The 19,314-nt window shown below is 51.3% G+C and overlaps 1 long non-coding RNA gene across 1 annotated transcript; it reads right to left on the reverse strand.

Moving 5' to 3' along the window:
* On the reverse strand, nt 1–15,899 carry LOC141578597 (uncharacterized). Its single transcript, XR_012509045.1, has 4 exons — nt 15,607–15,899; nt 12,005–12,881; nt 7,238–7,714; nt 1–6,260 (listed from the first exon to the last, which is right to left on the reverse strand). It is a non-coding gene; the product is annotated as an uncharacterized LOC141578597 (long non-coding RNA).
* Between the last annotated feature and the right edge of the window lie 3,415 nt (nt 15,900–19,314).

Raw genomic sequence — 19,314 nt, forward strand, 5'->3', positions numbered from 1 at the left:
TTTTGCCACGTTATTTATTAAAGCCATCTCCGTGCGTTCTCACCCCCGGGGCAGGTGTGCGTTGAGGGTCCCAACCCTGGGGACGCACAGAGGGACGATGTCAGGCGCTGAAGCGTTGGGTCATAGCCAGCACTACAAGCTCAGTGCTGTAGGAAGACGTCTGAGCATAGAGAGATGGTGTGGGCTGCAATCCCCTAAAGGCAGCCTGTAGCGCAGGGAGCTGGGCTGGTAGCGCCCTCTGCCGATGTGAGTCTGACCCGGGGGTAGGAGAGGGAGCTGCCTCACCAGCTGTTGAAGCCCCAAGTTGAAGGGGCTGTTGAAGCCCCAAGTCCAGCATGCTTGGGACACGTCGACTAGGCTGGCACCCCGGTGTCCTCCAGGGAGTATCAGGTCATCGGTCGCAATTCGTTGTAGTCCCCACAGGATACGCGGAGGCATCCTCGTAGCACTGGGGAGGCCCGCAAGGCCACGGCCCCCTTGGGCCCTACCAGCACCTGGAGCGTAGGGGACCTCGCTTAGCTTGCGACCACGCCTCCGCACACCTGGGCAGCGAGCTGCGTGGGGCGTCAGTTCCTTTGTGGAGAGTGGAGGCGGGTCAGGGGCTGGGATGAGGGCCGGAGTCCGGGAGTCAAAGGGGAACTCAGAAACCACTGTGAATCCCGCCCGCCCGTGTCTCTATCAGAAATGCATATTCGTCTGGGGGGAGGGTATAGCTCAGAGATCGAGCGCATGCATAGCATGCAGGACTTTCTGGGTTCAATCTCCAGTACCTCCATTAAAAAAAAAAAACACCAAAAAACCAAAAAACATAAACCTAATTACCTCCTGCCCCCAAAGAAATAGATTTTTAAAAAATAAAAATAAATGCATATTCAGGTCTTTGCTAGAGGAATAAGTTCTGAGATTTTCTTCAAAATCCTCCAACACAAACAAAACAAAAAGAGTGGGAGGAAAAGATGCCTTAAAGCAAGAATGGCAAAATATTTGTAACCATAATGGGGTTTCATAACACTCTTCTCTCTTCTTTTGTGACGCTTGAAATTTTCTATAATGAACACTTTCTTAAAAGGAAGCTTGAGAGAGAAAAAAAGCCTCTAGAATCTGTCATATCTCTCTCACCTGTGTCTTCATAATCTAATAACCATTTACTGAGCACATACTCTGTTCCAGGCACTATTCCAAGGGCTTTATAAATATTTATCTTATAATGTGTAACACAGTATGTTAACATAATATGCAATATAATAGAATGCAATTGATTTTTTAATATATTGTCACCTAATTTATATTTTATGTAATACATTTATTTTAAAATAGTGACTATTTAAGGTAGTTTATTAAACATTTAATATTTTAAGTGATATTAAATCCTCACCAACACTCTGACAATCTAGATCTGCAGCACCATATGCCTTCTGCCTCCTAGGAAACTAGGGCCAGAAAAGTAACATAGCCTGCCTAGGTTTACATAGTTGTTAAGTGGCAGAGTCAGGTTTTTGAAACCTAGGGGTCTGACTTCATGACCTGTGTTTTTAGCCACTCTGCTATCTATACTGCCTCTCCAAAAAATAATATAAAAGTGGCTGCTAGAGCTATCACAGCTTATACTTGTTGAGTACTTATGCCAAGCCTCTTACTTTATCTTCACAGCTACCCTATGCAGTGGGTAGTGTTATCACCACTTTTAGTGGATGAGGAAACAGGCATAGAGACTGAGTCACTTACCCAAAGTTACACTAGAATTCTAAGAAACATAGTCGGAGTCTCTTGACCCTCTAGCCAAAGGCTCTGGCTTAGCTTACCTGCTAGGTTGTGGCAGATACCCAAGCAGTTCTCTTGCTGGTCCATTCCCCCATTCCTACAAGTAGCCTTGAACTCACAGGTGATTCTATTTCTCATCATGGGATTTCAAGTTTGTTTTCCCCTTATAATTACTACCCATTTTGCCTGCCTGGATTCTAGTTCTTCTGTGGCTCTCCTGCTTCCGTGTTCCTTGGGGACCCAGGGATCTCTACCCTGGCATCTTTCCCTGCTGGGTTTCCAACCTCTCCTTGTCTGGCTTCTTCCCATTAGCACTTAAACATCCCCAAGTTTCTCCCATCTCAATAACAACAACAACAACAACAACAACAACAACAACAACAATGATAAATCAGCTCTAAGATACTCTGCCTCTTCCTAGCTGATCTTTTTTCTCCCCTTTCTGCATAGACATCTTGTCAAGAGAGGGGTCTATGCCTGCTGTCTGTACTTGTCTCATTCCTCAGCCCTGCAGTCCAGGAGATGACCTCTTGATGTGATTTCTTAAATCACCAACAGCCTCCTTGGTCCTAACTCCACAGACATTTAGTGGGATATTTTATACTCATTAGTTGACTTTTACCGCAGCCCCAAGTGTAGCATCTCCCTTTTTCTGGCCTTGTCTTACAGTTCTCCTCCTTGCTCTCTTTCCCAGCTTAATGTCAGGTCTCAGCTCATTTGTCATCTCCTTCAGAAGGCCTTGACTGATCCCCTAAACTGGAGGTACTGCCTCTGGGTTCCCACAGCCTGCCTATTCAAGCCCTGATCACTCCAACATGTGCTGCCCTATTATAGCTCTGGTCACTCAGTCAGTAGTTTCCAGGAGTTCAGCAGCTCTCATGTCAAGGTGGGGTCAGCGGGTCCTGAGAAGTCCAGGGTGAGGTTTATGTGGGGTCTAGAGGGTCACGGGAGATCAGGGCAAGGACATTTAGTCAGTGGAGGTCAATGTGAGATCAGAGGATTATGGGAGAACAGTTCTACATGAAAAGGGTATGGAAGGTCAGTGAGGGGTTAAGAGGCCCCTGAGATCAGTGCTAGGTTACACAAAGGTCTTGGCTGGAATTGAGGTAGCCCTTTACTCATATTTCCCAATTGGGTCCCACAGCTGCACAGCCATCTCTGAAGCTGATGATCATTTGTGGTTGGGAGCAGTGCAGCCAGGACAGTCTGGGAAGTCAGAAATTACATGGAACCAGTCAGGATCTCGGGGCCTAGAACCCACCAATGTGGCTAGCTCACAGGCACAGGGTGTGATAGGCATGGGTGTGAGCCCACTGAAGCCATCAAAGGTGGTGAAGAGGCCCCCAGGTGCTAGATCGAAAAAGTGACAATTGCTAGCCTCTATAGAATTGGCCGCCTGGAGGCATCATGATGCCATTCTAAGTCTTCTGATGAGAAAATGATTCTTTTGATTGTTATTGATGCTTTATTGTTTGAGCCATGGCTATATAACCTACCCCATCCCCAAAGTGGGTTCACAGTTTTGAAGGCACTAGCCTGCTGTGAGTACCTTTTGCCCAGCAAAGTAATAGAGCTACCTCTTTTCTTCTAAGCTCCAAGACCCAGTCCCTGAGTTATTTGGCTCATCAGGGACAGGGGCAGAACTTTCGGCAACAACAACACTGTACATCCTCACCCAGGATGCAACCTATGGTTTGTGGGCAAGAAAAGGGCTGGCACTGAAGGCCTTGGCCATGTAAGCACATACAGCACTCTTGGCAGTCAGGCCGGACCAATGCCTCCCCAATCTGCAGAGACAAAGACTCAATATCGGGTCCAAAAAGCCATCATAAACATGAATGGACAAACAATGAAGCACCTGTGTAGCACATATCACAGACAAAGGACTAATTTCCCTAAATATGTAAAGAGTTCCTAGAAATCAAAAACAAAAAGACCAACAACACAATATTTTTTAAATGGGCAAAGGCTATTCAGAAAGTTAATAAAAAAGGAAATAGAAATGTTTCTTAGATATATGAAAAGATGCTCAACCTCCTAATAAGACATACAAATTAAAAATCTATTGAGATATTTTGTGTGTCTATGCAGAACAGACAGCCCCAGCTGTAGGCTCGGAGGTAATGGCCACAAAAGAAGGACAGTGATTCCAGAATTCCGTCCAGCTACAGAGAGGGCATGGGGGGTGGGAGAACAGCCAGGGAAGGGAGTATTGGCAGTCAGCAGACATTCTTGGAACTGTCAATGAAGGATCAGAGAGAGATCAAGGAGAACATTCATTAGGGATCAAAAGAGAATTCAGTGGGAAGTCAATGGAGGCTAAATGGGGGGGTCACCAAAGGATCCAATGGGGGATCAATGATAGAGTGACTGAATGGTCAGAATTAAAGAGAGGTCAATGGACAATCAATGAAGGTGGTAAAAAAAAGAATGATTAGGGAGTCAGTGGGAAAAGTCAGTGAGGAATCAAAGGGAGGATCAAGAAGAGGGCAAATGGAGAAAGTGAAATGAGTCACTGAAGATCAAGAGAAGGCTTTGGGTGGAACTAGGGGTGCTGCTCAACTGGAGGGTAAATGAGGGTGGAGTTAGAAGGTGAGTCGATGAATTAAATGAGACACTATGAAAGGCTCAATGGATGAGATAATGAGTCAAAGAGGCTCAGCTGGGTAACAGAAAAGCCTGAGAATTCAATGGAGGAGTCAGTATCAACAGGAAGCTCAATAGCAAGATCTGCAGTGGTGTAAGTGGGGGCATTAATGGGCCAGTCATGGATCACTGGGAGTGTCAATTAGATAGCTCAGCACGGATCAGTGGGGTAACAGTGTGGGGTGGGGTCAACAGGGCAGTAAATAGGGTTAATGGGTGAGTCAATATAACAGTAGTAGGATCAGTTGGGGAGGGGCAATGGGTTAATGGGATATTAAAAGGGGGGTGAAAGAGGGTCAATGGGGAGGTCAGGGCTGAGCCGGTGGGTTAAAGGGGAGTCAATCAGGGAGTCAATGGAAGACTCAATGGAGAGTTAATGGGAGGGTAGTAGGAGTCTCAAGGGTGGTTAAGCATGAACAAGTCAGAGTCAGTGGAAGGAGTCGACAAGCAAGTCAGTGAGAAGGAGGGTCAGTAACCACCAGTAAGGGATAAATAGGGCCACTAGGGAATTGGAGTGGACATATTTGAGAACCAGTGGGAGAGGCAGTAAAAGAGGCATCAACAGGAAAAGAAGGGTCACTATGGGTTATCTGAGAATAGTGGGGACAGTGAGGGATGGTGGGTCAGTGTGGGCCTTTGGAACCTCCCCTAGAAGTAGTTGAGATCTTTCAGACTCACATCTAGCCTCAGAGCATAGGCTGAGGGGGTCAGGTCCTTGGGCAGCCACATGGCCACAGAAGTGGGGTCAAATTGAGGCTGAAGGGCTCAAAGTTGGCGTGGCCTGTGTCACAGAGACCTGCCAGGTGGTAGACGCAGGAACCAGGGAATTCACAGTGGGTTCCTCCAAATGTGTGGAAGTGGAAGTCTCCAGTGGCAGTGCAGACCAGTGGCTCCTCCAGGGTGGTGGTGCTGGGTGGGGGCTGGGCTAACAGGTAGTGATGCCAGCCACCTGTGGCAGCCTTGCAGCGACCACAGCCCTTCTCAGGCCAGCAGCCGGTAGACTGCTCACCAGGGCCCCAGGGGCTGGGCAGTGGCAGTTCTGAATACAGTTGTCTGTCCAGAAAGTGCAGCATTGGCACAGGAAGCAGGAGCAGTGGCACGGAGCACACATCAACCCTCCAGCAGCGAAGAGCAGGCAGGCACTGGCAGGTAGGGGCACAGGGGTGGCTACAGTGCTCTGGGGCTGAGGGATTGGCACATGTGGCTGGATGTGCAGAGACACATGGGAAAAAGCAGGAGTTTGTCAGGCACTGGGGACTGGGGCCAAGGACCAATGATGGGGAACCAGCAGTGGGGCCACCGGGCTCAGGGCAGGGGCCAAGGTGGCTGAGGGGGAGAACAAGGGTCAGGGACCTATTAGTTGCAGGAGTCTGGGTCACCAGTCCCCTCCTTCCCAAGACCCAGAGGTCACGCCTCTATCTCTGACGCCTCAGACCACAGCCCTGCTCACCTTGCAGTAGAGCCTAGGAGTCCATCTGTGATGCCACAGACCTCCTCCGTAAGGCAGCTGAAGGGAACACAAGCCAGGCGCCCTCCAGGGCTGCACACTGGCACCAGCCGTCTGGCAGGCGGCCACATAGGCTTGCAGGCAGGCCACAGAGCACTTTGTGGTTCCTGAGGGCACAGCCCATGTTGACCACAGAGGTCTGGAAGAAGGGCTCCGGCGGCAGGCATGCGTGGCAGGGCGCCAGCAGGCCGCTGGGCTCACACGGAAGGCCACAGGTGCTGTGTCTGGGCTCTTGTCCTCGGTGGCTGCTGGACAGCTGGCATCTGGGCAGGGATGCAGTGCAGGCCTAGGCCTCGGCTGCTGCAGGTTACCTGTCGAAGTCGCCACAGAGGCTGTGCACCCGCCCCTGTCAGTGCAAGGACAGGCAGCCGAAGGTCAGTGGTGGGGGTCAGGGACTGGGGTGAATCAAGGAGAAGAGGGGTTGGCAGTGGTGTGGGGAGAGTGTGCGGAAGCTAAGAGAGGTGGTGTGCTGGAACACGGGGAGAGTGGAGAGGGAGGGGAAGAGGGAGAGGAGGGATGTGGGGGTGAAGTAAAGGGGGAGAGGGAGTCAAGGCGGAAGGGGCAATCACGGCAGCTCTTGGGAGTGGGTACTGAAGAGTAGGAAGAAGACCAGGAAAGGTGTGGGAGGAGGTGTGTGGAGGTTAGAAGAGGGGAAGGAAAATGAGGGGAGGCGAGTGGTGGGGTGGGCACGGGGGTGTAGGATAGAGGGAGTATTCCTATTTGGGGACAAGGGAGAGACCTAGATGGCATCTGTGGACCTGGGGGATCAGGAGGCGGCAATGGAGGGCTGGAGAGCCAGGGAAGATGTTGGGACAGGAGGAGGGGAGAGGATGCGAGGCAGGAGGAAAGGCAGAGGTGAGAGAAGGGCATGCAGGGAAGGAAGGTGGTCAAGCAGAGACTGGGGTTGGGGATGCCAGGTGGGAGTTGGGGAAGAGGTAACGGTAATCATGGAGCATGGAGGGCACCCGGAGACCCAGGCAGAGGAAAAGAGACCTGGAGATGAAGATGCGGGGGGTGGGAGAGACAGGTGGGGTGGGCATACTGGGGTGAAGAGAAGTGGGGGAGGGAAGTGGGAGAAACAGAGAGCCTGGGCAGTATGGAGAAGGGACATGTGGACCCAGCTGTTGGGAGAGGGGCTGAAAGGAGAAAGGGAAGGAAGAGAGGGAGGAGGAGGTGGAGAACAGAGAAGGAAGAAGGAAAAGAGAGTGGAAATGAGGGTGATGGGGGGAGGAAGGCCTCAGTGGGGGGGTAGGCAGAGATTGGACCGCCAGAACAGAGACTGGATGGTAGCTGAAAGGAGGCAAAGAGGGGGTGGGATCTCACCTTGACGCATCCCTGGTCCAGGAGGAAGCGGTGGAGCAGCACGTGGTGGAGTTCAGGCATCCATGAGCCGTTTTCCAGCACTACCTTGAAGGGCCACGTACCCGAAGGCGACATTTCTCTGTGCCCACCAATGAATAGGTGCAGGCGTTGGGGAGGTGGAAGGTGGTGCCCTCGAAGTTGCGGTAATGGAGCCTGCCTGGGGCAAGGCAGAGATCAGGGCCATCCATCCTGCTTGGCACAGTTTGCAGGCCATCTGGCCGCCAGGTGGCAGTGGCAGCAGCGGCTGTGTGCGGAGTGAAGGGCGGGCAGCGGCGCCGGCGCAGCTCAGCACAAAGCCCGCTTCGCACACGCAGCCCTCGTAGCCCTGGAGGCAGCACCCGCGATCCTCGCAGCCGGGTGGCCGCTCCTGTCCTGCGAAAGTGTCTGGGCAGCTCGGAGCACACAGTGTGTAGTGTGAGTGTGTGCGGCAAAGCAAGCCTGCGAGGAGTAGGAATGGAGGGTTACTTGATGGCAAGTGGCTGCTGGAGTCTCACCCTCACCTCTGGGGCTGGGCTGCGACATCTGGGGCCTTGCAGGGGTAAGGGATGGAAAGATTGACTTGGGCAGAGCTGAAGCTAACTTTGAAATGGGTAAAGACCAGGTAGCTAACCATGAATCAGAAGCACAGTTAATCCCTAAGGGTTTGGGATGGGTAAGGGTTTGGGGGCTGGACCATGAACAGGTCTGAGTTTCTGAAGAGGTAAGGGTTGAAGGGCTGGACCATAATCAGGGCTAAGAAGTAGGAAGGATAAGAGCCAGGGGAAGGACTTTCGTCTGAGATGGGTTGACACTTTTGGATGGGCAAAGTATGAGGTCCCCGACCATGACGGGGAGTGGAGAAGTGGTTGGAGGCTGGCACTGTGGGAAGTATGGGTCTCAAGGACTAAATTGTGTGTGGCAGGTGGGGGGTGGGGAGGCTGGCACACTGAGATGGGCAACAAGGAGCTGAACTGGGGTCAGGAGTGGGTCAGAGAGGAGAGGCTGGACCGAGGCCCTGGACACTCACTGCACAGGCTCAATTTCTGCCAGGGGAAGACCTGGCTGCCCAGCAGCTGGCAAGTTTCACGGTAGACAGTTAGCATCTAGCAGGGTACAGTGCCCAGGCATACATCCACCATGCAATCTTGGACATAGGGGTTTGGGGCAAGCAGTTTACAGCACAGTCAGAAGGGCCCCAGTGGGGCCAAGAGGATGTCACATATGTAGACAAAGTGGGCTGGGGTGCTGGTGGTTGGCAGGGTGACACAGGATGGTAGCAGTGGCAGCATCTTGCCAGCAGCATCCAGGTACCCAGCGCGGGAACCCACCAAGAAACTATGGCCGAAGGCCCAGGCCAATGCATCCTCAGGCAGCTTGGTGCCCCCTAGAGTGGAGGCTTTGCAGCCCCCAGCCCCAGCAATCCTCACCTCACATAGTAAAGTTTCTGTCTTCAGAAACCAGAAGTCCCTTCTCCAGAACATAAAAGTCAAGCCATGGGACATGAAACCCTCACTGCAGACCCTGGAGTCTTCACTGCCTAGAGGACTTTTCCATCCACCAAATCTAGGAATCTTGCCTTTTAGAACTGCGTAATTCTGGACCCCAGAAACTATGTCTTCACTTTCAGGACCCACAGACTCCAACTCCAAGACCCAGGTGTTCCAGTCCTCAGAACCCAGAAGCCCCACCCCTAGGGTGGAGGAGTCTCCACCCTCAGACCCAAGAAGCCCTGGCTCCAGAGCCTCAGCAGTCCCATCCCTAAGGCCCGAGGCCAACCCCAGGGACTCTGAGCTTTGCCCCAGGAATCAACTCTAGTATCAAGGAATGTCCCCTCTAGTTTCCAGAGTCCCTTTCACCAGCAGCCCATAGCCCTTTACTTCTAAGGCTCACTCAAGGCAACCAGCCTGGAATTTCCAGGGGTGGACGCTGATACTCAGGTGCTGACAAGCAGGCATATAGACCTGGAGGGCCACGCAAAGCCCAAGTTGGTAGTTGGGGAAGAGACAGATTGACAGGTCCAAGCACTGCAGCTGGACTCAAAGAGTGTAGGCTGCAGCAGATAATCGCAGTGGCCTGATGACCTGTTCAGAGTTCCTAGGACAGCACAGGGCCCTGGGGTCTCTGGTTGGGGTGCGGGCTGGGCACAGGAAGCATCCCAGAGGGTGTGGCATGGGGTAGCAGGTGGCTGCAGGGCCCAATTGCACAAGAAGACACGAGGCTTGGGACCTCCCACATCTTCGGGAGTTTCCCAGTTGAAGTTCCCGCACAGGCCTGCCATGTGTGCACGTTAGCTGCTGGTCATTTGCAGAGACCACATGTGCTGCCAGTTGGTGACGAGGCACAGTTCGGGTGGCTCTTGTTTCAGATTCGCCTCTGCTCATAATTTAGAGCTGTGAGGGTACAACCACAGCTGCCCATCACTCAGGGTCACTGGCTGCCACAGCCACTGCTGGGCAGGGCGACCCAAGAGCCAGAGTCACCAGAAAGGCTGTATTCCTAAGCATTTGAGGAGGGGTGAGGGTTGGAAGCTGAGGGAGTTGAATGTTGGGGTACTGAGTGAGTGGGGGTTTCAAGGTCTCATCCTCAGCCACTAACCAAGAGTCTTGTTTCCACACCCAGATGTGTCCTCACGCAAAACTCAAAAGTCTTTCTCTGAGGAATCCAGATAAGTTATTTCCACTAAGGAGCTAGGACTGCCCACTTCCTCCAGTTCATAGGAAAGCCTTCAGCCAGAACTCAAATGTCTTTCCCACAATTACCAAGAGCCTCTGCTAAGAGCTTCCAAATCAGATGGTATCTCCCTTCTCTCAATCCATGATTTCCTTTGTTATCCTCTATCCCCCAGAAGGTTTCCAACCCACCTTTTAGTCTCCCTCACTGCCTCCATCCTGGCCCAACCCCCATCATCTCCTGCCAGGACTACTGCAGCAAACCTCCTCACTGGTCTCCCAGCACTTCCTTCTCAAGCTCCAGAGTCTGTCCCCCACATGGCAGCCACAAGGATCTTATTCACATGCAAGTGATAGTTCATCCCTCCTCTGCACAAAATCTTTCCTTGGCTCCCACCTCACAAAGAATAAAAGCTAAAGTTGCTGTGAGAGCCCACATGGCCGTACACAATCTGACCCCCGTGATCTCTCCCTTTTCTCGGCACCATGATCCCTCCACTTCAGCCTGGACTTCTTGCCGTTCCTCTAATGCGCCTGGCAGATTTTCACTTTAGGCACTTGCTGTTCCCTCTGCCTGGAATGCTCTTTTCTCAGATACCCACATGGCCCTCTCCCTCACTTCCTTTAAGACTTGGCTTAAGTTTCATCTTCTCAGCAAGGCCCTCCTATTTAAAACTGTACTCTCAGAAATCCTGATCCCACTTTCCTTGCTCTATTTTTTCTCTTTAGCACGTATCATCTTCTAACATACTATAAAATTAACTTAAATGTGTGGCTTATCTCTCGCCGCTAGAATATAAGCACCGGAAGAACAAGGATTTTGTCTGCCTTAGTTGCTGATGTGTCTTCAGTTTCTTGAACAAGGTCTGATACACAATAATTAAAAATATTCCTCAATTAATGAGGGAACTCAGGAGTGTCAGGTCCCTGGGAGATGGGGGCCCATGTGGTGAGAGTAAAAATCTGGAGCCCTGAGAATTTGAGGATGCTGGAGACCTGGAATGGAGGCTGAAGGATGCTGAGGAACCACTAGAGCACTTGGGGGAAGTCCTGACTCCTGAGTGTCAGGGCAAGCTCTCAAGGGGTGTGGAGGGGAGTATGGACCATCATGGGCTCCCACAGCAAGTCAGCATCATACACTTTCTGAGCTTTCCATGTATTCTCATTTTTGTCCTCAATACAGCCCTATGGATTAGGTCTTTACATCATTCTGATTTCACAGATGAAGAAACGGAGGCTCAGAGAGGTTAAATAATCTGCCCAAAGTCATACAAATAAATAGTCAAGTTGGGATTGCACCCATGCCATATGGGTCCAGAGTCTGTTGTCCTTCTATAGTGCTGAAAGGTGGCTTTGCTACATCCATAACCTCCATGAGTTTTCCCCCTCTAGCAACTCTGATTAAATATAGTCTAGCCCCCACAACCTTCCATGCAGAGCACTGTCCCTAAATCTTCCCTGAGGAAAAATGTGGGACATACCCGTGGCTGCATATGGTCCGAGGACATGACCAAAGCTCAGAGAATTTGGAGGCTCCAGATGCCAGTGTTAGGGGGCAATAAACATAGCAAACATCCTTCACATGACACTTACCATGAAATGGACTCTGTTCCAAGTGCTTTTCATATATTAACTCATTCCCACCTTACAGCGACCTGACGAGGTGGGTGCTAGAGATCCATAATCCCTTAACTACAATCCCCCAATGCAAAACTGGTCTGAAGACAGAAAGATGTTTTGTGTGTTTGATGTTAAAACTAAATTGGCAGCGAAAGCTGACCTGAACTTATGAGTGGCTGCTTACTGTCTTAACTTATTCCACTTGGTATGAATATTCAGACATGTCACTGCAGAGATATTAATATTTGTTATTTTTAACACCCACTAGGAGTATTATATAAAATACGTGGCATTTGCATGATATGACCATTTGAAATTCCAAAATCTGAAATGCACTTGGCCCCAGTCATTTTAGATAATGGACTGTGGACCTGCATAATTGCCTCCATTTCTGAGATGACAAAACTGAGGGACAGAGAAGGATAGGGCTTCCCAGGATTCCATACAGTATGATTCTTACCGGAACAAAGCAGAACTCATGTTTGACTGTAGCGATGGTAATGCCAAAGATGTGCCTTGTGACAAAGCATGGGCTGTCTCCCTCCAGAGTAGGCAACACACAGTTGGAAGGCAGGGAGGCCACTGGGCAGGGTCTGAGGGTGCAGCCTCAAGGCATGGGGAAAGAGTAGCCATCAAAAGTGTAGATGTATGGTAACCCAGAGGCCCAAAAGTTACCCCTTGTGATGGACCCCTGCCCATTACTAGAGACAGTTGCTATCTCTGATTTGCACAAGTATCATTTTGGACCCAAACACAGTTTCAAGTTCTGGTTTCTCCACTGCTACAGCCTCTGAGCTTGGCTCAATCACTGGCACCCACCTTGAGCCCCAGCTTGGCCACTGAGGCAATTTCTGACCGAGACCAATACACTGTCTTGGATTTGGGCTCTGGTTCAGCTGAGCATGGGCAGGGAGATAGGTGCAGGTGCTGGTTCAACTACAGCTGCAGATTTAGGCCAGGGTTCATTCACAGCCCCTGTGCAAGCCCCAGATAAGCTGCAGCCACAGGTAAAAAAAAGCCCTGGTTCAGCTTCATGTATGCTCTCTGATCCTGGTCTGACCATTACCATGGTTTTAGCTCTGGACGCTGTTTTGGAGTCCTTTAGAGATACTGTCTTGAAACTGGACATGGTCTTGGATCCAGATGTGTCCTGAGTGCTGTGTATACACTTCGCTTTGTGCTTCACAAGGTGACTTGTGGTCCCATCAGAGCATGCATAGTCCTTACAGGAGAATGGAACTGGAGGGGCATCATCACGGAAGATTCTAGGCATCATTAGGGAAGATTCTAGGAAGGAATGGGATTCCATGGGAGGGTCCACAGCCGTCTCAGAACACCTGGAGATGAGAGGAGAGGATGCAACAGAACTGAATCCTGGCATTTAATTTCATCCCTGACCTGCCTCCACACCCTAAGCATCCAGGGTCCCTGGCATTGAGGACTCAACATTCAGAAGCTAACAGGGTTCCCAATCTAAAATGAATTGGGGTCCGTATCAGCAGAAAGAGAAGGGTGGGGCTGAGGGACAATACAGAAATGATCAGCACAGCCTGGGTGTATAATAGGACTTTGATAAGCCAGTGAGAACAAGCTTCCTCTAAAGACAGCTATACCAATTATTTAAAAGTATCTGTGCTAGTAAGTCCAAACACATCTGTAAGTTGATTTTGGCCAGTGAAGACTTCCATCTTGTCATGTTAAGCAGCCTTAAGAAGTGTGTGTGTGTGTGTGTGTGTGTGTGTGTGTGTGTGTGTGTGTGTATGCATTCTTTGGGGGAGGGATTGGAAACATATATCCTCCCTAATTTCTAGGGAGAGGATTTATTTTTCATAATTGTTGGTGCGTGAAGTTAGCCATCTACAAAGTAAACTTGAAAGAAATTATTTGTTCTGTAGGATTTTGTATATTTTCCATCAAGATGAAATACAGAGTTTTGGTGTGGATTAGAATGGGAGCTTAAGTATCAGCTCCTCAGGGTAGGGATGTTGTCTATGTTGTTCATTGCATTTCCAGTGCCTAGAACAGGCCTGGCCTGAGGGAAATATTTTTAAAACTTACTGAAAAATAATGGCAAATATTTACTGCATGCCAGACGCTGTTCTATTAACTCATCTTTTAAAAGGCAAGAAAACCTTATGATGTTGTTGGTATTATTACCCACACTTCACCGAGGAGAAACTAGAGGGTTCGAGAAGTGAAGTGACCTGCCCAGAAGCACACAGCTTATTGCAAGATTTTAAGCCTCTTGGCTCCAGAGTCCAGCTCTGAGCCATTATGAATAAATGACTTGAAGTATATATCTTCGTTTCTAAAATACCCTAGCCTCTCTGAGTATTCCCTCACGCCTGTCTCATCTCCCCGGTCTCCTGCTGTTTTTCGGAACTGGAAGATATTGGATGGGAGCCCCCTGATTCCAGGGTTACGGGGAAATCCCGAGTGCCTTGGCACAATTCAGGACCATGGTCAGCGTCCAGTTACCATTTACACTGAGTCAGCGCGGAGCGCAGCGCTCACTGTGGCGATGCGCCTCTTTGGAGCAGCCTGAGAGAATGTGGATCGCGGCTGCCACACTCTCCGTGTGTAGATTTGGGAAGTGATTTTGCGACTTCAACCTTCAACTGCTCCCTCTATAAAATGCGGATTTTATAAAAATCTGCCTCCACGGTGGCTACGAGGAATACATTACATAATGTACATGCATTTTATATATATATACATATATATATACACTTAACTCATAAATCTGGACTATAAGTGTTTGTGAGGCAGTACAAAAAGCAAACAAAAGAAAAAGACGGTTAAACAACTTGTGTGCTGGAAGTAAGTGGACCAGGGTTCAAATCCTGACTCTGCTCCTTTCTAGCTTGGCAAAAGATTTGAGCTCCAGCCCTTCCCCTTCCTTTCTCCAGGAGAAAAAAAGGAGGGGAATTATTATAATATTATTATAGCGTCTACCCTAAAGGCTAGGAGGAAGGTTAAGCATTCAATATTAACTTTGTTATTTTATCTCTCCCTCCCCATTGTTCATATTTTACACTATAATAAAGAAAAAGAGCACGTGACCATCAGCAATAACTTCCCCTTGAGCCCAGTACCTGGTATAAAAATAATGTGGCACACATTTAATAAATCATAGTTATTATTATTCATTCCATAAATGTTTACGGAGTGCTGGGCACTATCATGGGTGCTAGTGATTCAATGGTGAACAAAACACTTTTGTAAAAATCTGACCACTTGAAGCTATTTGGGGTGACAGAAATATTCTATAACTTGATCTAGGTGATGGTTACACGGGTGTGTATATATATGGGAATATTAATCAGGCAGGTTACTTTAAGATTGTGCAATTAACTGTGTATCTTAAGCCTTACTTTTTGTTGTTGATTTTAGTTTGTTTTTGTGGGGGAGGGAGGTAATTAGGTGTGTGTATGTATATATGTATGTATGTATGTATTTAATGGAGGTACTGGAATTGAACCCAGGACCTCATGAATGCTAGGTACACACTCTACTACTGAGCTATACCCTCCCCCCTTTAAGCCTTACTTTAAAAAAATTGCTCTCAAGGAACTAATGTGTAGCAGAGAGAGAAAATAAGTTAAGAATAAAGAAAGTGACATGCTTTATGGGAAAAAAAGCAGGGAAGGGCTAAAGATTGTAGGGCTTGGAGAGTTGCTATTTTAAATTGGGTGGTCAGGTTGGCCTCAATAAGAAGATTCAATTGAGTAAACAATTGAAGGAGGTGAGGGAGTGACCCAAAAGTATATTATGGGGACAGCCAGTGCAAAGGCCCTGGAGCAGGGAGAAAAGAGTAAGGTGGCCAATGTGGCTGCAGTGAGGGAGGACAAGAGAGGAGATGAGATCAGAAAGGTAATGGGAGCAGGTCGTATGGGGCCTTACAAAACACTGTAAGGACTTTTGTTTTTTACTGGGAGTGAGGTGGAATGATTGCATGGGAGGGACGTGACTTGGCATTTTAAAACTGTCTCTTTGGCTGCTAGTTGAGCAATCGAGTGTAGTGTTATGATTTTCGATCCTCATCCCCTGAAATCCCATTACCTGCCCACCGCCTCTCTTGGGCCCCAGAGCTGGTCACCCGCTGCCGGGAACCCCGCGGCTTGGGTCCGGAAGCCAGCGCCGTGGGCGGTGCTGGAGCTGAACTACGCCCGCCGCGTCTCCTGGCTGCGCACGGCATCGCGCCAGCGCCTGGGCCCATAGGCCAACTCGGTAACTCGGTCGAGGCGAAGCTCTGAGCCAAGACGTGCTTTGGCCAGAATACTGCCCGGGATGAGGCTCAGGACCAGCAGGAATGAGACTCCAGTGCGAGCTGGGCAGCGGCTGCTGATTGGAGAAGCCTGGCAACGCCTCGAGCGCGAAGCTCAGTCTGAATGCGCCCACTGGGAGCATGAGGGCAAAAAAAAAAAAGGATTGTAGGTGACGCCCGCGCAGGCGGCGGCTGCAGCCAGGAAAGTATCTGCTGGTGGGCGGGGAAGCTCAGCACTAGCGGGCGCACCGGATCCACGTCCAAGCGCAGCAAGGCGCCAGGGCTCAGAGCCCGCGCTCTTTTCGGGGCTGCCCCCCGCGGCCAACAAGCGCAGGCCACCGGGACCGAGAACCGCCAAGTACACAAGGTCTCCGGGCCCGGGATCCAGGAGGCGCGAATGGAAGCACGGCGTAGACATGGCCCCAGCGACTCTGGGGCAGCAGCTGTTCGCACACGTGGCCACAGGCTTTGTCTCCGCTTGCCGGCAACTGTGATCGGCTAGGAGCGCGACGGGATGAGTGGCCATGACGTGGGTGCCCCACACGTCTCCTGAGCTCTAACCCCCTCGGTGCCTGGAAGGGCTCGAGGTGTACGAGGAGGGGCCGGCGGGCAGCGTGCTCGGGGCCGTCCAGAGGGACCGGCACCGGAGATCTGAGACGCAGGCACATGGGCCCAGCGCCGGGCACCACGGCAAACTCCTTGTGCCCGTCGTGGGGCTGCAGAGATGGCGTCACAACCCCGTAGAGAGGACCCAGCGGGCAGTGCGGAAGAGCCAGGGAGAATCTCAGGAGGCTCGCTCACCATCACAGTCACTCCCACCGACCGCCACGCGCTGCCCGCCGCCCGCCCCGAGCCCCGCAGCTCCACAGCGCGGGGCAGGCGCACGGACGCACTGGCGCTTGGCCGCAGGCTCAGCGCGCGCCGGAAGGGCGGCGCCCCCACCGGGGGCGCTCTCACTAGCACTGCCCTTGCGGGGCGGAGTGGGGGCCCTTGGGCGGTGGCGACACTTACGGCCGGAAGTGGGGCTTCTCAGTGCTGGATTTCTCTAAGAAAGCCGTGATGAAGTAATGGCCCTGGAAACTCATAAACGCAGCCATTGGGCTTGAGGGATCTGGGAAGACGGAGGAAAGAGTCAGCATAATCCTGTGGATTTTGAGGCCAAATAAATCAGGTTTTAATTCTGACTGCCACTCCCCGGCCATTTGAACATGGGCAAGGTATTTAACTTATCTGGGCCTCATTTGTAAGAGGAGTTCTTAGCTCACACTCCACAGGGCTAAAGGGAAGATTAGATGAGATAATATACGTAAAGGCCATGGAACAGTGTCTGGTATATAAATATCAGCTTAAAATACAGTTGTTCCATTGGGCCACCGTCCCGGAAAGGCGTGACTGGCCCCCTTCCTACAAGTAGTTTGGCCAATCCCTCTCCACAGAGTCTGCCCAAATAGTCCCTTGTCCCAGCTGGCCAGGGCCCTGTCCCTAGAAGCTCCACTGTGGCCAATCCCAGAATTTGCCAGGCAGCCCCCCAACCCTAGCCAGCACAACCAGTCCCTGCTGCAGACCCAGACCAGATCACCAGCCTACTGGGTCTCCCATGGATCCCTCACCCCGTAGGAAACTCAGGGCCCCTAGGCACAGCAGGGCCGGTGTGACGGCAGCCATGGCTGGAGAGAGAAGGGATGGATCCAGGCTAGTCAGTGCAGTCTCTCCCCCAAGTGTGCCCTCCAGCCCTCCTACTGCAGGAGCAGAAGGGGACACAAGAGGAATTCCAGAGAAAGGCTTGGTCCTCAGAGCCAGGGGAAAAGGCAAGGTTGGGGGTCTCACTTGCCAGGAGCTGGACTAAGGCCAGGCATATCGTGGGGGCATTTATAGTCCCAGATGCCTGGGCCTGGCCCTCAGCACTCTTGCAGGGTCAGCACACAGATGCCCCCATTAGCACTGGCTCCAGCCTGACCTGGTGCCATTGATCATAATGTTGGCGGGGTCAGGGAGAATGGGCAGTGGAGAGACAGGGAGGGGAGGGGAGAGACAGTGAGCAGAGACACTGAAAGAAGGAGAGGGAAAAAAAATGCAAGAAAATTACTGTGAGATGGAGAGATGGGTGTGGGGCAAGGGACAGACAGGGTGAGAAAGGTAGAGAGAGTTCAGAGTGGTGGACAGACATAAGGACCAAAAGAGAGACAAGAAAGATATTTCTTCAAGGAGGGCCTTCGAGTGTGGAGGAAGTGGTTGTGTCTGAAAGGAATGACTGCTCCAAGCTTGAGACAGAAAATTACACATTAGGGGATTGAAGTGGGCCAGGCAACAATACCATGGTTCCTCAGAAAAGAAGGGCTCCTGAGCCTGCTGAGGAAGGAGAGTTTTCAGGCTTGAGCTTTGGGGATCTTGGGGAAGAGGGTGCCAGGAGCCCACACTCCTGGATTCTGTGCAAGGAGGGACTGGAGACTGGATTTCTGTGTCTGAGGGAGGAGAACTGGGGACCTAAACTCCTGAACCTGGGGAAGGAGGGAGCTGCAGCCTGGACCCTAGGCCCTGGAAGTGACTGGAGACAGGCAGGAGAGGACACCATGGGCCTGGTATGTGGAGGGCTGGAGGATTTGGGGATGGAGCTCCCCAAGGGAAGACAATGGCTTCCAGTCACTCCCATCCTTCCAGAATGGTCCTGAACTGAAGAACAATGAAGCCACACCCTCCACCCTCCGTGGAGGATCTGGGAGGAAGGACAAGCTGGGGCTCTAGACAGGGACCTTGGATACAGTTTCCAGCCCCTCCCTCCCCCAGGTCCCCGGAGCCTGTGCCCTTAGCCCTTTCCCCCCAGAACCCTTGCCTTTGGTGGGAGGAGTAGGGGGAATATTCAAGAAGGAACCAAGTTTCTTTCAGTAGTTTCATTTCTTACCTGCTTAAGGTCCTGCCGGGCTCTTCATCACAAGCTGAGGTGAGGGAAGGCTCTGCGGAGGGCACAGGGAACAAGGTGAGGGAGGGTGTGGGAGTGTAAAGGTGTGGGCCTTTCAGGGAGCAGTGATTTCCTTCCAGCCTGAGGTGGGGAACGTATGTGCTAGAGATGCAACCAGGCAGGGGCCGGTGGGGGGAGGGGGCAAGGCCTGTCCAGCCCTGCTGAGGAGCTGGGACACTGTCCCATGAAACTTGGAGATCCATGGAGGATTCTATGTAGAGGAGGGTCAGGTTTGGCTTTAGGAAGATTCCCTGGACCAGAGGGTGAGACTTTTGGACAGAAACCCAAGGGAAGGAGGTGCAGAGACCCGGGTGGTTGACCAGAGCTAGAATGGGAAGGGGCCAGAGAAAGGAGGAAGAGAAGGTGGGTGGGATGCTCAGGAGGCCGAGTGAGGGTTGCCCTGAGACAGGACCAGCGTGGGACCCAGTGTGTGTGAGAGGCCTGAAGGATGTCCAGGAAGCCAAGGTCAGCCAGGCCTGGGGTTTCGGAGAGGGGCCAGGGAAGGGGACAGAGATATGGAGGTTGTCAGCAGAGAAAGAAAACAGAG

Source organism: Camelus bactrianus, chromosome 9 (genome assembly GCF_048773025.1).
Source record: "Camelus bactrianus isolate YW-2024 breed Bactrian camel chromosome 9, ASM4877302v1, whole genome shotgun sequence".
NCBI classification, from domain to species: domain Eukaryota; kingdom Metazoa; phylum Chordata; class Mammalia; order Artiodactyla; family Camelidae; genus Camelus; species Camelus bactrianus.